Here is a 19,838-nt window from a genome sequence, read left to right as displayed (position 1 = left end):
GTTTGAGAAGACTCAAAAAGAAAATCAGATGCAGACTAGTCACTCTTCCACTTGAGGTGAACAGAAAGGCCACCTGCAGCAAAGATGTTTCTGCCCGGTTTCGAACCGGGGACCTTTCGCGTGTAAAGCGAACGTGATGACCACTACACTACAGAAACTGAGTCTAGCACCTCCTGGCTGCAGCTTAGTGTCTGGATTAAAAAGGGACTCAAAACACAAATATGGGCAGAAAGTTATCAAGCGATGCATAAAGGGTAAGCATTGTTTCTGCCCGGTTTCGAACCGGGGACCTTTCGCGTGTGAGGCGAACGTGATGACCACTACACTACAGAAACTGCATGCCTCAGCTCAGTGCCACTTGTGTTGCAGCACTCATCAGAGGCTTCACTCATCCAAAGAACTGGCTCAATTCTACTGACTAAGTCATGGGCCATGGGCTTACCAACAACAAAAAGCTAAAGCAGCAAACACGTGTCTGTGTGCCTTTAAAGCAGAGAAAGCAAAAGTAGCACTTGCAGCAACACAAAAGCATGGCATCAAAGTGTGAAGCCAGGCAAACGGCACAAGACACAAGCACCCAGTCCCTACAGCTAAGCACAAACTGCAGCTTCCACAAGCAGCCTTTGCATTATGCTAAATGGCCAAACTGGCTCAGTAACATAAGCCACCCACTCCAAACTAATTCAGTACAACAAGTGAGAAAGATCTCAGTCATGGTCAATGAAACTTTGAAATGAAACTTACAGATGAGAGAGCAGATTTGCAGAAAGGCACCCAGGTGTTCTCCTGCTTCCACAGGGCTATGAGAGTCTTCTTGCATCCCTGGAAACTTTGCAATGTGCAGCAGAAGGAGTCCAAGCAGTATTCCACTAAAATGAACCTGGGTCTTGCTGGGAGCCTCCACTCATCCACAGGACTTGATCACTTCTACTGGTCCCCTCCCTTTCCAGAAATTTAAAAGCTCTTTGTCTGAATCCCAGCTGTGACATCAGCAAACTCACCGTGCAGCCATTGGAGGAAAGGGGTGTGAAAGCTCTCTGCTAGTCCTGATAGACCAATAATGTGGTGGCACACAGCTGAGGTGATGGTGAAAGCTGTTGTGCAGTTGTTCTCTTTGTTGATGTGATGCAGAGAGATCAGCTGACTGCTAAAAGACCTCCTAGCACAATTACTCACCAAAGAACAAGTCTTGGAGACCAACTCCCCTTCACAGAGCCACAAAGACAAAACCAGCACTTGCTTGCAGCAACGGGTTCTAACAGGGTGGTGCTTTTGTCACCTGCGTTGGTGGTATAGTGGTGAGCATAGCTGCCTTCCAAGCAGTTGACCCGGGTTCGATTCCCGGCCAACGCATACCCTTTAACCAGCAGGTGCCAAGGGAACAAAAAGTAGCTTTCATATTGCTCGCTGCAACATAATTCCACCATCTCAGCCAGGAAGGTCTGAAGCTGGGCATGTGCAGCATTGGTGGTTCAGTGGTAGAATCCAGCCAAACAGGAGCTGTACACAGGGACAGTGGCCATTCTTCTAATCTCATGGAAAGGCCCTTGTTCTACTTAATGTCACCAAGACCAAACAGTGTTACCTTCAAGGAATGTGCCACGTGCAGTTTGAGAAGACTCAAAAAGAAAATCAGATGCAGACTAGTCACTCTTCCATGCCATGCGCTTAGCGGCAAAAACAATGCCGTCTCCCCGTCGGGGAATCGAACCCCGGTCTTCCGCGTGACAGGCGGAGATACTGTCCACTATACTAACGAGGACGAGCAAAAGGGGCATCGATTAGGCATACCTCCCTGAAACTCTCACCACTTGAGGTGAACAGAAAGGCCACCTGCAGCAAAGATGTTTCTGCCCGGTTTCGAACCGGGGACCTTTCGCGTGTTAGGCGAACGTGATGACCACTACACTACAGAAACTAACTGAGTGGGGCACTTCCTGGCTGCAGCTTTGTGTCTGGAATAAACTGAAATTCAAAACCTAGATGAAGGAAGAATGTTGTCATGCGAAGCATAAAAAGTCTCAGCTGCTTCTGCCCGGTTTCGAACCGGGGACCTTTCGCGTGTAAAGCCAACGTGATGACCACTACACTACAGAAACTGAGATATGCATCTCCTGGCTGCAGCTTAGTGTCTGGATTAAAAAGGGACTCAAAACAAACATATGGGCAGAAAGTTATCAAGCGATGCAGAAAGGGTAAGCATTGTTTCTGCCCGGTTTCGAACCGGAGACCTTTCGCATGTGAGGCGAACGTGATGACCACTACACTACAGAAACTGCATGCCTCAGCTCAGTGCCACTTGTGTTGCAGCACTCATCAGAGGCTTCACTCATCCAAAGAACTGGCTCAATTCTACTGACTAAGTCATGGGCCATGGGCTTACCAACAACAAAAAGCTAAAGCAGCAAACACGTGTCTGTGTGCCTTTAAAGCAGAGAAAGCAAAAGTAGCACTTGCAGCAACACAAAAGCATGGCATCAAAGTGTGAAGCCAGGCAAACGGCACAAGACACAAGCACCCAGTCCCCACAGCTAAGCACAAACTGCATCTTCCACAAGCAGCCTTTGCTTCATGCTAAATGGCCAAACTGGCTCAGTAACATAAGCCTCCCATTCCAAACTAATTCAGTACAACAAGTGAGAAAGATCTCAGTCATGGTCAATGAAACTTTGAAATGAAACTTACAGATGAGAGAGCAGATTTGCAGAAAGGCACCCAGGTGTTCTCCTGCTTCCACAGGGCTATGAGAGTCTCCTTGCATCCCTGGAAACTTTGCAATGTGCAGCAGAAGGAGTCCAAGCAGTATTCCACTAAAATGAACCTGGGTCTTGCTGGGAGCCTCCACTCATCCACAGGACTTGATCACTTCTACTGGTCCCCTCCCTTTCCAGAAATTCAAAAGCTCTTTGTCTGAATCCCAGCTGTGACATCAGCAAACTCACCGTGCAGCCATTGGAGGAAAGGGGTGTGAAAGCTCTCTGCTAGTCCTGATAGACCAATAATGTGGTGGCACACAGCTGGGGTGATGGTGAAAGCTGTTGTGCAGTTGTTCTCTTTGTTGATGTGATGCAGAGAGATCAGCTGACTGCTAAAAGACCTCCTAGCACAATTACTCACCAAAGAACAAGTCTTGGAGACCAACTCCCCTTCACAGAGCCACAAAGACAAAACCAGCACTTGCTTGCAGCAACGGGTTCTAACAGGGTGGTGCTTTTGTCGCCTGCGTTGGTGGTATAGTGGTGAGCATAGCTGCCTTCCAAGCAGTTGACCCGGGTTAGATTCCCAGCCAACGCATACCCTTTAACCAGCAGGTGCCAAGGGAACAAAAAGTAGCTTGCAACTACTTTCATATTGCTCGCTGCAACATAATTCCACCATCTCAGCCAGGAAGGTCTGAAGCTGGGAATGTGCAGCATTGGTGGTTCAGTGGTAGAATCCAGCCAAACAGGAGCTGTACACAGGGACAGTGGCCATTCTTCTAATCTCATGGAAAGGCCCTTGTTCTACTTAATGTCACCAAGACCAAACAGTGTTACCTTCAAGGAATGTGCCACGTGCAGTTTGAGAAGACTCAAAAAGAAAATCAGATGCAGACTAGTCACTCTTCCATGCCATGCGCTTAGCGGCATCTTTGGCGCCGCGGATGTGGCTGCCTGTTGCAACAGCTCCTGCTCATGTTTGAGTTTTTTCTACTTTTTTCCTTTCTTGTAAGTACTTAAGTTTTTCCTTTTTGTTAGCTAAGTGTTTGTACTTGTTTTTATGCACAATGGACACCAAACTTGTGCTTGTTATTGTTTTTGCACTATTTTTTTCGCTGTTTACGACTGTGTCTGGAGATCCCTTGCGGAGCCACGCTCCTATTGTTTACACCAGGAATCAGCTGTTAGCGCTTAGCAACACAGCTGTGCTACCGCATGAGAGGCACGACATCCCCCGCGAGCTGAGGAGGAGGAAGCGGGGGAGACGGGCTGGAGCTCTACGTCGGGATAGAAAGAGACGTTATAAACCGGTTCTTCCTTCCATCGTTATGGGGAACGTAAGATCTCTCACCAATAAGATGGACGAGCTGACGGCGCTAACGCGGCATCAGAGGGAGTATCGGGAGTGTAGCGTTATGGTGTTTACAGAGTCCTGGCTCAACACGCTCATCCCGGACACGCTCGTATCTCTGGACGGCTTTCACCTCATCCGAGCGGACAGGACAGCGGAGAGCGGTAAGAGGAAGGGAGGAGGACTGGCAGTATTTGTGAATGAAAGATGGTGTAACTCTGGGCACATCGCTATTAAGGAACAGATCTGCTGTAAGAACATTGAACTGTTAGCCGTTAGCATGAGACCGTACTATCTCCCGAGGGAATTCTCGCACGTTATCGCGATAGCTGCGTATGTCCCGCCCTCTGCTAACGCTGACGCTGCCTGTGACGTCCTGCACGCAGCTGTGTGCAGGCTGCAGACACAGCACCCACAAGCCCTCCTTCTCATCTCAGGAGACTTTAATCATGTTTCTCCATCCTCCACTCTGTCCACCTTCACACAATATGTAACCTGCCACACCAGAGACAATAAAATACTGGACTTGTTTTATGCCAACACTAAGGAGGCTTATAACTCATCACCTCTCCCTCCCCTTGGAAGATCTGATCACAATCTGGTTCATCTTCTGCCGGTGTACAAACCCCTTGTGCACAGAGAACCAGCAGTCACCCGCACAGTTAAGAAATGGTCTAAGGAGACTAAAGAGGCTCTAAAGGACTGTTTTGAAACAACAGTGTGGGAAGAACTGTGTGACCCTAATGGGGAGGACATTGACAGTCTCACTCATTGCATCACGGATTATGTCAACTTCTGTGTGGAGAACACTGTCCCCACCAAGACTGTTCGGTGTTTCTCCAACAATAAGCCATGGATAAATCCTGACATAAAGGCTCTCCTAAAAAAGAAAAAGAGGGCCTTCAGATCGGGCGATAAGGATGAGCTGAAAGCTGTGCAGAGAGAACTGAGAAGGAAGATCAGAGAGGGGAAAGCTGGCTACAGGAAGAAGCTGGAAGAAGAACTACAGCAGAAAAATGTCAGTGGAGTTTGGAAAGGCCTTAAAACCATCTCTGGTCACAAGAAGCCCGACTCCCAGGTGGTGGGGGACCAGAAGTGGGTGAACGAACTCAATTTGTTCTTCAATAGATTTGATCACTCACATGTCCATCCCCCTACACAGACATCACAGCTGTACCCCCCTTCTGTGGCACCACCAACATGCTGCCCTCCCCCGTCTCTCACACTCACGCCCTTATCACAGCCACCCCCTACTGGTTCATCTGCTGGCAACTTTAACTTCCCATTCACGCACTCCAACACCCAGCCTCCATGCTCCAATCTGTCCTTCACAACAGCCCAGGTGAGGAATGAGCTGAAGAAAATCAAAGTGAAGAAAGCTGCGGGTCCAGATGGCATCAGTGCCAGGCTCCTCAAGTCCTGTGCAGATCAGCTGTGCGGGGTAGTCGAGCACATGTTTAACCTGAGTCTGAAGCTGGGAAGAGTACCACAGCTGTGGAAAACATCTTGTGTGGTACCTGTGCCAAAAACACAGCACCCAAAGGACCTAAACAGCTACAGACCGGTGGCACTGACTTCACATTTGATGAAATCACTGGAGAGGCTGGTCCTTACCCATCTCCGCCCTCTGGTGAACCCATCCATGGACCCTCTTCAGTTTGCTTACCAGCCTGGCGTTGGGGTGGATGATGCCATCATCCATCTGTTACACGGAACTCTTTCTCACCTGGAGAAGCCTGGGAGCACTGTGAGAATAACCTTCTTCGATTTCTCCAGTGCTTTTAACACCATACGGCCGGGGCTCCTGAAGGACAAACTGGATCATGTTGGAGTGGACAGTCACCTGTCCAATTGGATACTGGACTACCTCAGCAACCGACCACAGTATCTGAGGGCACGGGACTGTGTGTCTGATATGGTGGTCAGCAGCACAGGGGCCCCTCAGGGAACGGTCTTGGCACCATTCCTCTTCACCCTGTACACGGCTGACTTCATGTACAGATCACCGGACTGTCACCTCCAGAAGTTCTCTGATGACTCAGCAATTGTCGGACTTATAAACAATGACGAGGACAGCGAGTACAGAGAACTGATCCAGGACTTCATGGACTGGTGTCTGCTGAACCACCTCCAGTTAAACGTGGGGAAGACCAAAGAACTGGTGGTGGATTTCCGCAGGTGCAGGTCCACCTTGCCACCGGTGAACATCCAAGGAATGGACATTGAGAGAGTGGACTCTTATAAGTACCTGGGTGTTCATCTAAACAACAAACTGGACTGGTCAGTTAACACTAACACACTTTATAAAAAAGGTCAGAGTAGACTCTACCTACTCAGGAGACTGAGGTCATTTGGAGTGCGGGGGGCACTCCTAAGGACTTTCTTTGACACAGTGGTGGCATCAGCCATCTTTTACGGAGTGGTATGCTGGGGCAGTAGCATCTCTACAGCGGACAGGAAGAGACTGAACAAACTCATTAAGAGGGCCGGCTCTGTCCTGGGGAGCCCCTTAGACCCAGTGCAGGTGGTGGGAGACAGAAGGATGTTAGCCAAGCTGGCATCCATGCTGGAGAATGATTCCCACCCCATGCATGAGACTCTGGCAGCACTGGGCAGCTCCTTCAGTGACAGGCTGCTTCACCCTAAATGTGGGAAGGAGCGGTACCGTAGGTCCTTCCTTCCTGCTGCTGTTAGATTATACAACCAGCACTGCTCCAGATAGATCACACACACACTTTAAATTATTATTCATTAAAATGTGCAATTTTTTTTCCCCCATGTGTAACTATTACAATGTGCAATATTCTCACGTGCAGTTATTGTAAATATTTGTAAATATTTTTAGAGTTTTCTGACTTTTTATTATTATTGTTATACATTGTACTATTTTTATTTTTTTTATCGTCTATTTTTATTTTTTTACTGAGTGCTGTACTATCCCTTTGCTGCTGCAACAATGTGAATTTCCCCATTGTGGGACTAATAAAGGATTATCTTATCTTATCTTATCTTAAAAACAATGCCGTCTCCCCGTCGGGGAATCGAACCCCGGTCTTCCGCATGACAGGCGGAGATACTGTCCACTATACTAACGAGGACGAGCAAAAGGGGCATCGATTAGGCATACCTCCCTGAAACTCTCACCACTTGAGGTGAACAGAAAGGCCACCTGCAGCAAAGATGTTTCTGCCCGGTTTCGAACCGAGGACCTTTCGCGTGTTAGGCGAACGTGATGACCACTACACTACAGGAACTAACTGAGTGGGGCACTTCCTGGCTGCAGCTTTGTGTCTGGAATAAACTGAAATTCAAAACCTAGATGAAGGAAGAATGTTGTCATGCGAAGCATAAAAAGTCTTAGCTGCTTCTGCCCGGTTTCGAACCGGGGACCTTTCGCGTGTTAGGCGAACGTGATGACCACTACACTACAGAAACTGAGTCGAGCACCTCCTGGCTGCAGCTTAGTGTCTGGATTAAAAAGGGACTCAAAACACAAATATGGGCAGAAAGTTATCAAGCGATGCATAAAGGGTAAGCATTGTTTCTGCCCGGTTTCGAACCGGGGACCTTTCGCGTGTGAAGCGAACGTGATGACCACTACACTACAGAAACTGCATGCCTCAGCTCAGTGCCACTTGTGTTGCAGCACTCATCAGAGGCTTCACTCATCCAAAGAACTGGCTCAATTCTACTGACTAAGTCATGGGCCATGGGCTTACCAACAACAAAAAGCTAAAGCAGCAAACACGTGTCTGTGTGCCTTTAAAGCAGAGAAAGCAAAAGTAGCACTTGCAGCAACACAAAAGCATGGCATCAAAGTGTGAAGCCAGGCAAACGGCACAAGACACAAGCACCCAGTCCCTACAGCTAAGCACAAACTGCAGCTTCCACAAGCAGCCTTTGCATTATGCTAAATGGCCAAACTGGCTCAGTAACATAAGCCTCCCACTCCAAACTAATTCAGTACAACAAGTGAGAAAGATCTCAGTCATGGTCAATGAAACTTTGAAATGAAACTTACAGATGAGAGAGCAGATTTGCAGAAAGGCACCCAGGTGTTCTCCTGCTTCCACAGGGCTATGAGAGTCTCCTTGCATCCCTGGAAACTTTGCAATGTGCAGCAGAAGGAGTCCAAGCAGTATTCCACTAAAATGAACCTGGGTCTTGCTGGGAGCCTCCACTCATCCACAGGACTTGATCACTTCTACTGGTCCCCTCCCTTTCCAGAAATTCAAAAGCTCTTTGTCTGAATCCCAGCTGTGACATCAGCAAACTCACCGTGCAGCCATTGGAGGAAAGGGGTGTGAAAGCTCTCTGCTAGTCCTGATAGACCAATAATGTGGTGGCACACAGCTGGGGTGATGGTGAAAGCTGTTGTGCAGTTGTTCTCTTTGTTGATGTGATGCAGAGAGATCAGCTGACTGCTAAAAGACCTCCTAGCACAATTACTCACCAAAGAACAAGTCTTGGAGACCAACTCCCCTTCACAGAGCCACAAAGACAAAACCAGCACTTGCTTGCAGCAACGGGTTCTAACAGGGTGGTGCTTTTGTCGCCTGCGTTGGTGGTATAGTGGTGAGCATAGCTGCCTTCCAAGCAGTTGACCCGGGTTCGATTCCCGGCCAACGCATACCCTTTAACCAGCAGGTGCCAAGGGAACAAAAAGTAGCTTGCAACTCCTTTCATATTGCTCGCTGCAACATAATTTCACCATCTCAGCCAGGAAGGTCTGAAGCTGGGCATGTGCAGCATTGGTGGTTCAGTGGTAGAATCCAGCCAAACAGGAGCTGTACACAGGGACAGTGGCCATTCTTCTAATCTCATGGAAAGGCCCTTGTTCTACTTAATGTCACCAAGACCAAACAGTGTTACCTTCAAGGAATGTGCCACGTGCAGTTTGAGAAGACTCAAAAAGAAAATCAGATGCAGACTAGTCACTCTTCCAGGCCATGCGCTTAGCGGCAAAAACAATGCCGACTCCTCGTCGGGGAATCGAACCCCGGTCTTTAAGCAGAGAAAGCAAAAGTAGCACTTGCAGCAACACAAAAGTATGGCATCAAAGTGTGAAGCCAGGCAAACGGCACAAGACACAAGCACCCAGTCCCTACAGCTAAGCACAAACTGCAGCTTCCACAAGCAGCCTTTGCTTTATGCTAAATGGCCAAACTGGCTCAGTAACATAAGCCTCCCACTCCAAACTAATTCAGTACAACAAGTGAGAAAGATCTCAGTCATGGTCAATGAAACTTTGAAAAGAAACTTACAGATGAGAGAGCAGATTTGCAGAAAGGCACCCAGGTGTTCTCCTGCTTCCACAGGGCTATGAGAGTCTCCTTGCATCCCTGGAAACTTTGCAATGTGCAGCAGAAGGAGTCCAAGCAGTATTCCACTAAAATGAACCTGGGTCTTGCTGGGAGCCTCCACTCATCCACAGGACTTGATCACTTCTACTGGTCCCCTCCCTTTCCAGAAATTCAAAAGAGGCTTGTTCGACTTAACCCGGCGCTGCGCAGACCGATCGCCGCCTGGCTCGGTACGGTGCATGCCGGTTAGTTTTTTTTGTCCGACTTGCGTCGGCGCCACCGGCGCGTCACGATGACAGACTGGTTATAATCTCGCGAGAGCGGCGCGGCTGCAGGCGGTGGAACCGGTCCCTGCAGTTGCTCTCCACGGGCTGCGCTGCCTGAGAGACGGCTTGATGACGACAGAGCTTAATCCTCATTGGCTAGAAGCTCCGCTGAATCCTCTGGCGGTTGTTTCGTTTCATTCTAAAATGTAAATCTCAGTTTATTTGTCTTAAAGACCTGATATGTGCGAAATACTATCATGCTTTCTAGTAGCATGACAGTTTATTTTCGTACAAATTGCAACATATGTCATAATTATCATTCCATATCATGAAAAGACTCAAGTAGGCTACCTGATATTCTTTAATGTAACAGATCTTTTTATCTTGATGTTTTTCTAGAACTTCTGATGGTTCTTGTCTTCTAATTTTATTAATATAAAGCAATCTGAATTGCTTTAATATTTTATATCTTAACTGTTTTAATACCACTATCACTATTACACTTTGATTTATTTTTCATTCTTCTCTGTAAACTTTGTAAACATTTTAAATATGCTACATAAATAAAAATGTGTGGATGTGCATGGTGTCATGTTTCTTTACAAGAACCAAGGCCAGAAGGTAAGCTGTTCTGGAAGAACAAAACAATCTTGTTCAGATGATGATTGTGTTAAGAGATTCATCTTCAATAAACCACAGCCACTATTCATCATCAATGCCTAAATAACTGATGTGTCCATGCTCGAAGAAGCACAAACTTCTACACAATTGTACAATGTACTTATTAACCACATTATTCATTAGCGACTCATACTGGGCACATTGGTGAGCATACTGAAGTTTACTGTTTAACAATGCATCTATAAAATACAGTGGTGTGCGAACATTTGGGCACCCCGGTCACAATTACTGTTACTGTGAACAGTTAAGCAAGTTGAACATAAAATGATCTCCAACAGGCATGAAGTTAAAGATGACACAAAACATTTTTTTTGTTATGTCTCTATAATAAACTGCATCTTGGTTGTGAGGTTGTAGTGAATGCTGTTCATCATTCTCTTCATCCTGCACATCATCACCTTGGTCTCCTGGCTCCAAGCAAACATTGTGTAGAATGCAACAAGCTGACACTGCTGAGCTGATGGACTGGACATTCCTCATGTGCAGGCATCAGAGTCTCCTAAACTTTGCTTTCAGAAATCCAGTGAGAATGATAGAATAGAACTGTTTCCTGTTAAAATATGCCAGGGGGTTGTCACAGTGTGGCTTCTGAATATGAATGTGGCATCCATCTACTGCACAGATAGTGTTTGGAAATCCAGCTGCTTGAAAGCCTAACAAAGAATTGTGCAGGGTTTGTCCTAAAGGACAGGAAATGTGGTGTGCCATGTGTGTATTTACCAGAGTACAAAACTCATGGAGATGTTTGGCAAGAGTGGATTTTGTGATACTGAATCGGTCTGAAATACCCCTATATGACTCCTGGTTCGAGTGTCCATAGACAGGCTAGGACACTCTTTGTCAGTGGCAATTTTGTTTGCTGTGGATTCATATAGACAGGGCCAAACGTGTTTATAAGATCCTAAATAGTAAGTGAGAGAAAAGACGGTTATCATGATAACATCTGGATGATTATGTGGCTTCCACATACTCTACGTACCTCCACTTGTCCTTTGGTGAGTCTGAAATGACCTCTAAATTCTGAGAGACTATAGAGGGGGACAACATCCTCTACAAAATGTTGTGTTTTTGGAACAAGCCTAAAGAAGGGTAAATGTGATTAATTCCTTACGTAGACAAAATAATTATATAGACCAGGGGTCCTCAAACTTTTTAACCAAAGGGCCAGATTACTATTCTTCAGTGTTTCGGGGGCCGGACCGCAGGTGAAATAGTAAACACACCCAAAAAAGCTATTTACTATGTATACTGGATGTATTGTCTGTGCTTTGTATAATTGTACTTCATAATGGTAATGCAGAAATTGTATTTATTTCAATAATTTCCATTATCCTTCCTCATACAGTGTGAACTGTGAGTCTGCTTTTGCCTGACGACAGTAAGCGTCAGGTTCCATATTTGTTACTGCCAGTCATAATAGCTAATAAATGTTGATCAGTGAGTCTGGATCTGGTTGGAGATTTAAGGTGTTTCAACTTCGAAAAAGTCTGCTCACAGAAGCATCGGGCCGTAGTTTGATGACCCCTGATATAGACAGTTTGGACTTTAAGCCACTTTGACACAATATAATTGCAGTCTATTTACCGTGTAGCCTGTGGTACTAGGGTTAGCCACAGGGAGGTAAATGGAGCACTAGGACCCTGGGGAAGAGACAATCTGTTGAAGCTGGGGAGAAACGCGATTTATAAAAGAGCCCTTGTGCGATCCGTAGTGGACCGGCATTATTGGAAAAAAACGTGTGTAGAACGCCGCAGCAGTCTGGATTGTTCCGATTTACGGCTACAAATGCACTAGAAACGGTATGTGAGTTTATTTTATGCATCTCTAGTAGATTGCAGGTGTGTAGTGATGGTTAAATTCTGAGAGGTAGATGCTTAATGTATTATTATTTGCCCTGTAGTTGGGTGCAGTACTGGTGAGTGGCTGTTTTCCACTGAGTAGTATCGAGGAACAAGGGTGAATCGTAAAGGTATTTATGCTCTTTTGTTGAGTTAACTAGCATTGCAGTGCAAGCTACCTGTGCAGTGTGTATATGTATGTATATATAGTGGGGGGTAGTTTACATACTATTAGCAGATAGGCTAACTTGTAGCTTCCATTCATTATGGACTTGTGTTTTAGCAAATTATCGAGGAAGTTCTCCCAGGGCATCCACAGAGCTGAAGTAGCTGGTACAAAGGAAGGACTGGACAGGATAGTAGAGCAGAGACTGGTATAGCCACTGTTTTCTTCCGTTTTGTTTCTTTTATATTTTATTTTCCTATTCTTGCGGGTTCATGTTTTGTTAACCCAAGCGTTATGAATTGATGGTGATGTGGGATTGTGCAATATGTATTGATGCTTAAGACCTATTGAGTAATGTGCAATGTCTCCTTCTATAATGGGTTGTAGTCCCTTGAGTGTATAGATGCAAGGGGGTGCTTGTGACTGCTGAACTTAGCAGGGTCTTGGGTAAAAGATCCCCAGCGCAGTCAAATCCACTACTGTGTTAACTTTCGCATGTCTTATGATCTATGTATGTTCTTTGTCTTCTCTCTGAAACCCACATAGTAAGCTGATTTGTGAACGGTGGTGGTTCGCGGATAGGCCGGTAAGTGGTTCCTGCCCAAATTGTATCTGTGATTGTGTGGTAGGTGTTGAAGATTTGTATTTCACTTGATATATCCTTTGGTCAAATGTATACACGTGATTGTGGGGTAAATCTTTGTAGTGGAAATTTTGATGGTGATTGGCTTTTCCTTATATCCTTTATGTAGAGGGCAGCAGCCATTTCCCCCCCCCCCTTCTGTGAAGCACCACCGGCCTATTTCATAACGTTGTGCGGGTTAAAAGAGGTTTTGGAGTTTTCCTATTCGTTTTAAAGAATTGAACTGTGTAATTTTATCGGTGTGACTTTCCTCCTCAATAAACATGTATTAAGACATCAGCTGTGTGTTTCATGTATATCATGATTAATTGAACCAGTGGGGAAGATTGCTTTTCTGTTATTGTTTAAGTGGGGTCTCCCACCCCTTATAACCAGGGAGTGGCGTTGTCGGGTTTACTATCACTTTTCCTAAGGTGATTAAGGCCACATTTTGGCGTTTGTCGGCAGGATCACCTAGCTGATGTGTCTTGTTTGGTGGAAAGTCACACATTTTATTAAGGGTTGTTAATAGAGAAAATAGGGAAGAAAACAGTGGTTACACTAGGTTCCATAGAGGCTGGTGAGTTTGACAAAGGTTTGGGAGTTATTTGATTATTGAAATTTTTTTTTTCTCTCTTTCTTTTTTTCTTTAATTTTATTTAATTAACCATGTCCACTAGCACTGAAACAGGAGGTGCAGTAGGGCAGAACATGGAAGAGCAGTTAAAGTTATTAATGGAGCGTGTTCAGCAATTAGAGGCAGATAATGGAAGGTTAAGGGAGTCTGCTAGGCGAGCCAGTTCTCCAGTCCATGTTAGACCAGACTATTGTGTTTATGTACCCAGAGAGAGGAAATGTCCTAAATTTTCTGGCAGTATTACTGGTTTGTCTGTAGAGGAATGGGTGGAAGAAGTTCGCCAATCCTTGGAGGTACGACACATGCCTCAGGCAGAGCAAATACTGTTTTTGTGTGATCATTTAGAAGGGGAAGCAAAAAAAGAAGTTAAGTTTCGAGCACCATCAGACCGGGACACTTCAGATAAAATTTTTGAGATTTTGTTACAGGTTTATGGGTCCTTCCAGTCCTTCGTTTCTTTGCAAAAACAGTTTCTCCAGCGCAAGCAGAGAGGAGGGGAGACTGTTCGTGAGTATTCACATGCTTTGTTGTCTTTTATGGAATCAATTAAGCGTGTTAATCCAGGGGGTGTTCCCGAATCAGATGTTTTGTTAAGAGACCAGTTTATTGAACATCTCAACGATGGGATGTTACGGCGGGAACTCAAGCGGATGGTTAGACTTGATCCTAGGTACTCTTTTTTGCAGGCACGCAATGAGGCAGTTCGTTGGGTAGATGAGGGTGAGCACGTGCCGGCCCCGAGGACTAGGGCCTATTCATATGATGCAAGAGCTCAGGTGGTTGAAGAATGTATGGTAGAGGACTGTGCTATTAATGTAGGAACCAAAGATGAGCTTCAGGAGGTAAAAGAATGTTTACGTAAACAACAATTACAGTTAGATGCCATTTTAAAGCAATTGAATGCTCCCTCTTCAACTACTTCTCGTCTAGTTGTTCCACGTCCAGGCCTTCCCTCCAGCGCAGGTACGGGTGGGTTCCATCGTCGGCCATATCGTTTTCAGCCGGACGGTAAGCCTATCTGCCTGCGCTGCAGTCAACCAGGGCATATAGCCAGGTTTTGCCGGGTAAATCTGGAAGATAGTCAGGGTTTGCCTAGGCAGGAAGGGGCAGGGGAAGGGAGTCAACAGGTTGGGGTAGTGACTTTTCCCTCTCAGCAACAGGGAAACTAGTACCTACTGACGAAGGGAGCCCATCGTCAGAAACGGGTTTAGGGGGCTCTGTTTTGCAGTTTTCTAAGCTTATTGGGACTCGTCCTTTGGTAGAAGTTAATATGGGGGGTGTAGATGTTCCTTGCTTAATTGATACAGGGTCAATGGTAACTACTATTTCTGAGAGTTTCTTTAGGCAGTATTTCCAGCCTTGGGGTGAACAGCGGCTACGGGATTGTAATTGGTTGCAGCTTAAGGCTGCCAATGGATTGGCAATCCCGTATCTTGGTTACCTGGAGCTGGATATATTAGTCTTGGGTAAGACTCTATCGAATATGGGGGTCCTAGTGGTTGGGGATCCGGTGGGCCCGCTGTCAACTAAACCTCACCCGCAGGTGCCTGGTCTCCTGGGGATGAATGTCATCAGTGGTTGTTATGATGAACTTTTCCATCAACATGGGTCTGCTTTGTTTAATTTCAGTTCTGTTCGGGGGGCAAACAAGGTGTGGAGAGAGGCATTGACTGAATGTCAGAGTCTGGATTGTGTGCCACCCTCTGGATTTTTGGGTAAGGTTAGGGTTAAAGGGCGAACTACTATCTGTATTCCTGCTGGGTCTTTGAAAATGGTTCCTGCTACATGTACTAGGGCGTTTGGGCGTGCCCTCCATTCTGCGTTGTTTGAGCCCACTAGCGGTAGGATGTCTGATGGTCTTTTAGCCTCCCGATCCTATGTGACTCTGGACAAGGGAGAAGTTCTGGTGCCCATAGTAAACGTGGAAACTAGAGATATTTGGCTTCCCCGGAGGGTAGTACTGGGAGAGTTATTTATGGCGCAAGTGCAGCCAGTGGATAATACCTCAGCTGTTTTGTTTGAGGCAACTAAGGCCCCAGGTACCGTGCAGATTCAGTCAATCCAAACACAGGGAAACCCTATCGATTTGGCTGGTCTGTCCTGGCCCAATCTTGGCCTAGAACAAGAAAAACAGGCCAAGTCACTCCTCCAGAGGTATAGTACGATATTTTCTTGTGGTGAGGGGGATTTGGGTTGTACTAATCTCCTTGAACATGAAATACCCTTGCTAGATGAGGTTCCAGTTAGGCAGCGGTATCGCCGCCTTCCTCCTTCACAGTATGAGTTAGTAAAGGCTCATATTGGGGAACTTTTAGAACAAGATGTTATACGAGTGAGTTGTAGCCCCTATGCTTCCCCTATTGTGGTGGTCCAAAAGAAGGATGGCACCATTCGCTTATGTGTCGACTATAGACAGCTTAATGCTCGCACTAGAAAGGATGCTTTCCCTTTACCCCGTATAGAAGAGTCCTTAGATGCTTTGGCCGGGTCCACCCTGTTTTCCACCCTTGATATGGCGAGTGGTTATAACCAAGTGCCGGTAGCAGAACGGGATCGGTCCAAGACAGCGTTTTGCACCCCATTTGGCCTCTTTGAATTCAATAGGATGCCATTTGGGTTGTGTAATGCACCCAGCACGTTCCAACGACTAATGGAGCGTATATTTGGAGACCAACGGTATCAGTCCTTGTTGTTATACCTTGATGATATTGTGGTATTTTCTTCTAGTTTTGAGAGCCATTTACAGCGGTTGGAGTCAGTGATGGCCAGACTGAGTCAGAATAAGTTGAAGTTGAAACTGAAGAAATGCCAATTTTTCCAATCTGAGGTAAAGTATCTGGGCCATGTCATTTCTGCTGCTGGGGTGTCAACTGATCCTGATAAGATCAAGGCAGTGGTCGAGTGGAAGCAGCCTACCACTCTGACTGAGCTCCGTTCTTTTTTGGGTTTTGCTTCCTATTATCAGCGTTTTGTAGAGGGGTTTTCTAAATGTGCAGCTCCTTTGCATCGGCTGGTGGGGTTGTTGCAAAACCATGGTAAAGGTAGAGGAGTACGTCTCATGGAGGGACACTGGGATGATGCTTGTGAAAAGGCTTTTCAGGATTTGAAGTGTCAATTAGTGGCTGCACCAGTGTTGTGCTATGCCGATTTTCGCAAGCCCTTTATTCTTGAGATTGATGCCAGCCATGCAGGTCTGGGTGCTGTTCTATCCCAAGAGCATGGGGGAAGGAATAAACCTGTGGCATATGCCAGCCGGAGTCTCCATCCTGTAGAGCGTAACATGTCTAATTACAGCTCTATGAAGCTTGAATTGCTTGCTTTGAAGTGGGCAGTTACAGAGAAGTTTCGCGAATATTTACTGGGAGCTAAGTTTACCATTTTTACAGATAATAATCCCCTTAGTTATCTGCAGACTGCTAAGCTTGGGGCAGTGGAACAACGCTGGGTTTCTCAGCTAGCCCTATTTGATTTTGATATAAAGTACCGTCCAGGGGTTATGAATCGCAATGCTGATGCATTGTCTCGGCTGCCCAGTTTTCCTCATTCTGAAGCCCTGGCCACTGTTGCCCCAGGTATAACCGTTCCATGTCCCAATGGTCCTCTACCAAGTAGTGATGCCATGGCGGTTCCATGTTCTCTTATTGATGCATTTCCAGTTTATGAAAAGGAAAATTTGCAGGCATTACAGGGGGCAGATCCCATAATAGGCTCTTTCTTGTTCTTCTGGCGGAGGGGACAATCACCCACCCACCAGGAGCGGAAGGAGGTTCACCCTGATGTCCTAGAGTTGGTCCGACAGTGGCAGAGGATTGGAGAACAGGATGGGGTTCTTTATCGGCATGTTCAGTTGCCAGATGGGGGAAAAGGCATTCGGCAACTTGTGCTGCCTTATTCACTTCGTGTAGAAGTGCTCACCGCCTTGCATAATGATCAGGGCCACCAAGGTTGTGAAAGGACAACTTGGTTGGTGCGACAACGTTGTTATTGGCCCAATATGAGGAAGGATATTGGGAAATGGTGCCAAGAATGTGAACGCTGCATTTTGGCGAAGGCGGTTCAACCTAAGGTTCGGACTTTCCCCGGAAACCTATTGGCTTTTCGACCTTTAGAGGTGGTGGCTATTGACTTTACAGTGTTGGAGCGAGCAAGTGATGGGAGGGAGAATGTGCTGGTGGTAACAGATGTTTTCTCCAAGTTTACTCAGGCTTATCCTACACCTGACCAGAGAGCCAGTACTGTAGCTCGTATACTGACGGAAAAGTGGTTCTATGTCTATGGCATCCCTCAACGCATACACTCAGATCAGGGCCGGAACTTTGAAGGTGATCTGTTGCAGAGTCTGTGCAAACTGTATGGGGTTAAGAAGAGCCGTACCACTCCCTATCATCCAGAAGGGAATGGGCAGTGTGAACGATTTAATCGAACTTTACATGATCTGCTACGAACTCTTTCTCCAGAGCACAAGCGAAGGTGGCCTCAGCATTTGCCCCAAGTTTTATTTGCTTATAACACCACTGTGCATTCCACCACTGGGTATTGCCCATTTGAACTAATGTTTGGACAAAAACCTCGTCTCCCAGTGGATGCATTACTAGGGACGCTAGAAGAAGTGGAACAAGGGGGGCCAGTCGGGGACTGGATCACAGCCCATCGGGAGCATCTTCAGTCAGCTTATGACTTGGCAGGTCACCATTTGAGGGAGGCTGCATCTCAGCGGGCTCAACAACAGCCGGAAGGAAATGCTGACCTCCTCCCCAATGGTACAGTAGTTTACCGTAGAAACCATGCTCTGGGACGGCATAAGATCCAGGATGTGTGGGATTCTACTAGGTATGTGATAGTTAGGTGTTTGGATGAGGTAGGACGGGTATATACCATCTCTCCCGTAGAGGGTAATGGCTCAGAGAGGAATGTGCATCGGACCGAAATACGGGTAGCTCCAGTTCCGGTATCATTTGCAAATTCTGAGCAGAGAAATAATGAGAGAGTCCCTCCAGCACCAGCGCAGAGAACGCCAAGTGGCGAGGAGGATTGGGCTGGTCCAGTAGTGGTCGTGGCCACTCGAGGCCCTGGTTCAGGGAGGTCTTCACTGACCCAGGAACCCTTAACAGCCTTGGTAGAGCAGGGGAGCCAGGGAGCACCATTGGTGTCTCCACTAGTATGCAATAGGAGCCTGTTGTCAGAGAATATTTCGACTACTAAGACAGTCCGACGTACTGGGCGGACAACGGCAGGTTTGCATTCTAATCTTTACCACCTTCCCCGGGCCTCTGTTATTGGGGGAAGTGATTGTACTGTGGAGACTGCTGCTCACCCATCCATAGGTACTGTCCAGGTACATTTTAGACCTTGGCAGTAGAATTTTGGAGTTTAGGTACCGGGACGGTGGCCTTTCAAGTGGGGGTGGGTGTAGCCTGTGGTACTAGGGTTAGCCACAGGGAGGTAAATGGAGCACTAGGACCCTGGGGAAGAGACAATCTGTTGAAGCTGGGGAGAAACGCGATTTATAAAAGAGCCCTTGTGCGATCCGTAGTGGACCGGCATTATTGGAAAAAAACGTGTGTAGAACGCCGCAGCAGTCTGGATTGTTCCGATTTACGGCTACAAATGCACTAGAAACGGTATGTGAGTTTATTTTATGCATCTCTAGTAGATTGCAGGTGTGTAGTGATGGTTAAATTCTGAGAGGTAGATGCTTAATGTATTATTATTTGCCCTGTAGTTGGGTGCAGTACTGGTGAGTGGCTGTTTTCCACTGAGTAGTATCAAGGAACAAGGGTGAATCGTAAAGGTATTTATGCTCTTTTGTTGAGTTAACTAGCATTGCAGTGCAAGCTACCTGTGCAGTGTGTATATGTATGTATATATAGTGGGGGGTAGTTTACATACTATTAGCAGATAGGCTAACTTGTAGCTTCCATTCATTATGGACTTGTGTTTTAGCAAATTATCGAGGAAGTTCTCCCAGGGCATCCACAGAGCTGAAGTAGCTGGTACAAAGGAAGGACTGGACAGGATAGTAGAGCAGAGACTGGTATAGCCACTGTTTTCTTCCGTTTTGTTTCTTTTATATTTTATTTTCCTATTCTTGCGGGTTCATGTTTTGTTAACCCAAGCGTTATGAATTGATGGTGATGTGGGATTGTGCAATATGTATTGATGCTTAAGACCTATTGAGTAATGTGCAATGTCTCCTTCTATAATGGGTTGTAGTCCCTTGAGTGTATAGATGCAAGGGGGTGCTTGTGACTGCTGAACTTAGCAGGGTCTTGGGT

The 19,838-nt window shown here is 46.4% G+C and overlaps 9 non-coding genes across 9 annotated transcripts; 2 read left to right on the top strand and 7 right to left on the bottom strand.

Moving 5' to 3' along the window:
- Positions 1-85: 85 nt before the first annotated feature.
- trnav-uac (transfer RNA valine (anticodon UAC)) lies at positions 86-158 on the bottom strand. The gene has a single exon. It is a non-coding gene; the product is annotated as a tRNA-Val (tRNA).
- Positions 159-262: 104 nt separating this feature from the next.
- On the bottom strand, positions 263-335 carry trnav-cac (transfer RNA valine (anticodon CAC)). The gene has a single exon. It is a non-coding gene; the product is annotated as a tRNA-Val (tRNA).
- Positions 336-1,281: 946 nt separating this feature from the next.
- trnag-ucc (transfer RNA glycine (anticodon UCC)) lies at positions 1,282-1,353 on the top strand. The gene has a single exon. It is a non-coding gene; the product is annotated as a tRNA-Gly (tRNA).
- A 337-nt stretch (positions 1,354-1,690) lies between these two features.
- Positions 1,691-1,762, bottom strand: trnad-guc (transfer RNA aspartic acid (anticodon GUC)). Its single transcript has one exon. It is a non-coding gene; the product is annotated as a tRNA-Asp (tRNA).
- Positions 1,763-1,845: 83 nt separating this feature from the next.
- On the bottom strand, positions 1,846-1,918 carry trnav-aac (transfer RNA valine (anticodon AAC)). The gene has a single exon. It is a non-coding gene; the product is annotated as a tRNA-Val (tRNA).
- Positions 1,919-2,026: 108 nt separating this feature from the next.
- trnav-uac (transfer RNA valine (anticodon UAC)) lies at positions 2,027-2,099 on the bottom strand. Its single transcript has one exon. It is a non-coding gene; the product is annotated as a tRNA-Val (tRNA).
- Positions 2,100-7,076: 4,977 nt separating this feature from the next.
- Positions 7,077-7,148, bottom strand: trnad-guc (transfer RNA aspartic acid (anticodon GUC)). Its single transcript has one exon. It is a non-coding gene; the product is annotated as a tRNA-Asp (tRNA).
- Positions 7,149-7,589: 441 nt separating this feature from the next.
- On the bottom strand, positions 7,590-7,662 carry trnav-cac (transfer RNA valine (anticodon CAC)). Its single transcript has one exon. It is a non-coding gene; the product is annotated as a tRNA-Val (tRNA).
- Positions 7,663-8,608: 946 nt separating this feature from the next.
- Positions 8,609-8,680, top strand: trnag-ucc (transfer RNA glycine (anticodon UCC)). The gene has a single exon. It is a non-coding gene; the product is annotated as a tRNA-Gly (tRNA).
- Positions 8,681-19,838: the final 11,158 nt, after the last annotated feature.

Source organism: Trichomycterus rosablanca, chromosome 4 (genome assembly GCF_030014385.1).
Source record: "Trichomycterus rosablanca isolate fTriRos1 chromosome 4, fTriRos1.hap1, whole genome shotgun sequence".
Taxonomy (NCBI): domain Eukaryota; kingdom Metazoa; phylum Chordata; class Actinopteri; order Siluriformes; family Trichomycteridae; genus Trichomycterus; species Trichomycterus rosablanca.
Note: the sequence above shows the minus strand (reverse complement) of the source record. Positions and strands in the feature narration are given on the sequence as shown.